We start from the raw sequence: 5,000 nt of genomic DNA on the forward strand, positions 1-5,000 counted from the left end.
GTAATGTCAAGTGTACATCAATATGTACAAAGGTGTACGCTGTTGTGTAACTTAGCCAGAGCGTAGCTGGTAGGACGTATTTCTGATGTCCACACGAGGTCTGCTATTCTTATCTACATCTTACGAAGGTCCGTGGTGACATAAGGTCAACTTGATGTTGATCAACATCAACTATCGAATTAATGCAACATTTTGAGCTTAATCAGAGGTTTGATCGTTTAACTTTCATGTTCATAGTAAATTTATGAACATGAATCTTTAAATTTAAAGTAAAAATAGCTTGCCATGACTTTGATCGTAACTCTGACTGGTTAACATTTCTATTTTACATTAATGATTATTATTATTATTATTATTATTATTTAAAAAAAAATCAGTAATCACGCATATTTTTCCCATCAATAACAGAAATTTTACGAATGAATTCGGTCTCATCTTTTCAGTAATTTTTCATAACTCGCTTATTACACTTGTTTCAGAGATCATTTTTTGCAATCTCGTCTTAAGCCAATTGGCTTTATTCTTGTCACTCTGGTTTCCATTTTCTAGTCAATCTATTTCTCCTCCACACCGCTTTTGTATTTTAAAATGTTCTTAACTTTATGTAAAGATATTTTTTCTTTAGTTTAACTTTCATCTAATGGTCTAGAATTTTTTATTTGGTTTATCTTTAGCCTCTGGTTTTCTCATTACTTTGAATTCAACTGTTTGTTTTCTAATCTAATCACAATACGCTGCTGATGTTAACAATAAGGTTTAAAAGCCGCTCAAGAATGGCAGAGGCAAGGAACTGTGACATTGCCCTATCGTGCTGGACAATGCCCTAGAGACTGACCAGCGCTCAAGACCCCTCTCCACCCAAGCTAGGACCAAGGAGGGCCAGACAATGGCTGTTGATGACTCAGCAGATAGACCTATAGGCTCCCCCAAAGCCTCCATCCTTAGATCGCAAGGGTGGTGAGGTTGCAGCCACCAAAGGAACTAACGAGTTTGATCAAGACTCGAACCCAAGTCTGGCAATCATCTGGCAAGGATGTACCACCAGGCCATAACAACAATCACAACCATTATAATAATAATAAGAATAGTGATAATCAAATGCTAATCAATAATAAATAATAATAAAAAAAAATTTTAAGCTGATGCTATAAGCCCCCTGGGGTTATAGCATACTGCTTTTCCAACTGGGGTTGTAGCTTAGCAAGTAATAATAATAATAATAATAATAATAATAATAATAATAATAATAATGATAATAATAATAATAAGTGTAGTTTAAGTAAAATATAGTAGTGATTATAGTTATAATAGTATTGATAGTACTAATATTACACCATCAGTTGCAAAACCAACAAACAAAGCAGGGTAATGGTGATAATGATAATAATAATGATAATAATGCAAAAGGAAAAGTTAGCCATTTAGGAGTTAAAAACATCGAACATGTTAAGCTGTTCTCGCTTTCATTTTGAAGATTCAAGGTTATAAGGTTCATTGAACATCAATGATGGTAATGTTCTATGAACCTTATAACCTTGAATCTTCAAAATGAAAGCGAGAACAGCTTAACATGTTCGATGTTTTTAACTCCTAAATGGCTAACTTTTCCTTTTGCATTATTATCATTATTATTATCATTATCACCATTACCCTGCTTTGTTTGTTGGTTTTGCAACTGATGGTGTAATATTAGTACTATCAATACTATTATAACTATAATCACTACTATATTTTACTTAAACTACACTTATTATTATTATTATTATTATTATTATTATTATTATTATTATTATTATTATTATTATTATTATTATTATTATTAATTGTATTATTGTTATTATTATTATTATTATTATCATTACTTGTTAAGCTACAACCCTAGTTGGAAAAGCAGGATGTTATAAGCCCAGGGGCTCCAACAGGGAAAATAGCCCAGTGAGGAAGAGAAAAGAGGAAAATAAAATATTTTAAGATGAGTAAGAACATTATAATAAATATCTCCTCTATAAACTATTAAATCTTTAACAAAATAAGAGGAAGAGAAATAAGATAGAGGAGTGTGCTCGAGTGTACCCTCAAGCAATTAACAGTTTCAGAGGAGTCGCCTTCTTTTTCAACAAACAGATTCATTAAATGATAATCAATGTCGCAGAAATAGCAGTTTCACAAGCGGCTTATAAACGGTGTAGGCTTATCTGTAAAGTGTACAATATAAGCGTGCAGTATTATACGTAGTTTCCCTTACATGTTGCAGCTAGCACCATTTTCTTAAGAAGTTCTTTACTTCGTTTTCTTTGAGAGTAAAAAATTTCTTTTGTTACAACTCTGTTCATGTACTTTACTCGCATAACATAATTATATGATAATGATGATGATTATCATTATTATTATTATTATTACTTGGTAAGCTATAACCCTAATTGGAAAAGCAGGATGTTATAAGCCCTGGAGCCCCAACAGGAGAAATAGCCCAGTGGGGAAAGGAAAAAAAAGAAAAATAAAGTATTTTAAGAACAGGAACAACATTAAAATAAACATTTCCTAAATAAACTACAAAAACTAATAAAACAAGAGGAAGAGAAATAATATAGAGTAGGTGTGCCCAACTGCACCCTCAAGCAAGAGAACTCTAACCCAAGACAGTGAAAGACCATGGTACCGATTGTTCGGTATTTGTATTAATTTGCTAAGAAATGAACTTAAAAATTACTTCAAAAACTTGAAGCTTGCAGTAAATGTATTTATGTTTAACATGCTGACATAAGACTTTTGATAGTTTATATATGAAACATCTGTTTTAATGTGACTGTTCTTAAAATATTCAATTTTATCTGTTCATTACTTCCAATAAAGTTTATTTATTTCCTTTCCTCACTGGGTTATTTTTCCCTGTTGGAGCCCTTGGGATTATAGCATCCTGCTTCACCAACTAGGGTTGTACCTAATTTCTCTTCCTCTTGTTTTGTTAATGTCTTTATAGTTTATTTAGGAAATAATAAATAAATAAATAATAATAATAATAATAATAATAGTAATAAATAATGAATAAATAATAAATAATGAATAACAAATAAATAAATGAATAAATAACTAATAAATAATGAATAATAAATGATTAATAAAATAATAATAATAATAATAATGATGATGATGATGATAATAGCAAATTATTATTATTATTATTATTATTATTATTATTATTATTATTATTATTATTATTATTATTATTATTATTATTACTTGCTAAGCTACAACCTTAGTTGGAAAAGTAGGAAGCCATTAACCAAAGGGGACCCAAAAGGGAACTTAGCCCAATGACGAAAGGAAATAGGGAAATAAATAAACTGTATGATAAGTAATGAATAATTACAATAAAATATTTTAAGGACAGTAAGGTTAACTTATATCTCATATTTAAATAAAAAAAAAAGACTTGTGTCAGCCTGTTCGACAAAAAAAGAAAATCTCTTTCCTGCAAGTTTGAACTTTTGAAGTTCTACTGATTCAACACCCGATTAGGAAGATTATTTCACAACTTAGCCATAACTGGAATAAAACTTTTAGAATACTGTGTAGTAATGAGCCTCATGATAGAGAAGGCAAGACTATTTATTTGATTTATCAAATTTGCAGACGATCACTAATTACTTTACATCGTGAAGAAAAAAATATACATAAACGTTACGATTGGTCGTACGTCAGCCAGTGCTGCAATCCATATGCATTTCAAAGTACGCTTCTAGTGTTGAGACGAACAATTATTTGAAAAGAACTTTTCAAGCCATTTTAATTTTTGATAGCCCTTGAAAGAAAAGTAATGTATAACGATATGGTGGAAACCTCCGAATGTTATAAAATGAGATGTATTGTATCTTAAATCGAGGAAGATGCGGCGCCTGGTTCAGAAATGGCCTCTGGCCTTTAACGGAACCCACTAGACTAGACAGCTGCTGCCTTTGGCGGGTTTTTACGCGCATATAGGAATATTTTGTATTGGGCAACGCAGTGCATGTCTAGATCGAACCTCCATATGCAACTTGTTCAGAAAACTTTTTTCTTTCTAATAAAAGAATAATAGTTTTAATTAAAAACCTGTTATAAAAATACTTTATATTAAAAGACTTGGCATATAAGCTAGTTACAGTTCAAAGAGCTATGGAAATGATAATGATGGGAATTTCAATAAGAGACAGAAAAATAGAAACATAAAGACGAGAACAAACTAAAGTAGAGGATATTATTCTAACAACTTGTAAGAAAAAGAAATGGAAAGAATAATGATAGGAATAACACTGAGACACATCTGTGGCCTTTGTTCAGCAGTGGACTAATAACGGCTGATGGTGATGATGATAATGGTGAGGAACATTCAATTATCAACTAGATGTTATTCAAAGAAATTCTGCTAATCATAATAATAAATAACTACAGATATCTAAAAATAATATCCTTTAAATATATGTCCAAAATACATTCAAAGGACCTTAGTCTAAACATAACCACCCTATCTATTTTGACAATCTTTAGCTGAACTCGGTTACAGATTCTAAGCATTTATAATTTCTTGTCAGCTTAAATGATTAATTTTCATATAGGAGTTTCATGATCATATGATAAAATATAATATTCTCCTTAAATTAGAAATAATCATGGTACGAATTCTTTAAGAGTCGAATCATAAGCATAGGTAGGTAGTAGGTTGGTCAGGTCACCAGCCACCCGTTGAGATACTACCGCTAGAGAGTTATGGGGACCTTTGAGTGGCCAGACAGTACTACATTGAATCCTTCTCTCCGGTTACGGTTCTTTCCCTTTGCCTACACATACACCGAATAGTCTGGCCTATTCTTTACAGATTCTCCTCTGTTCTCATACAACTGACAACACTGAGATTACCAAAACCATTCTTCTTCACCCAAGGGGTCAACTACTGCACTATAATGGTTCAGTGGCCACTTTCCTCTTGGTAAGGGTAGAAGAGACGCTTTAGCTATGGTAAG

Source organism: Palaemon carinicauda, chromosome 37, assembly GCF_036898095.1.
Source record: "Palaemon carinicauda isolate YSFRI2023 chromosome 37, ASM3689809v2, whole genome shotgun sequence".
Taxonomy (NCBI): Eukaryota; Metazoa; Arthropoda; class Malacostraca; order Decapoda; family Palaemonidae; genus Palaemon; species Palaemon carinicauda.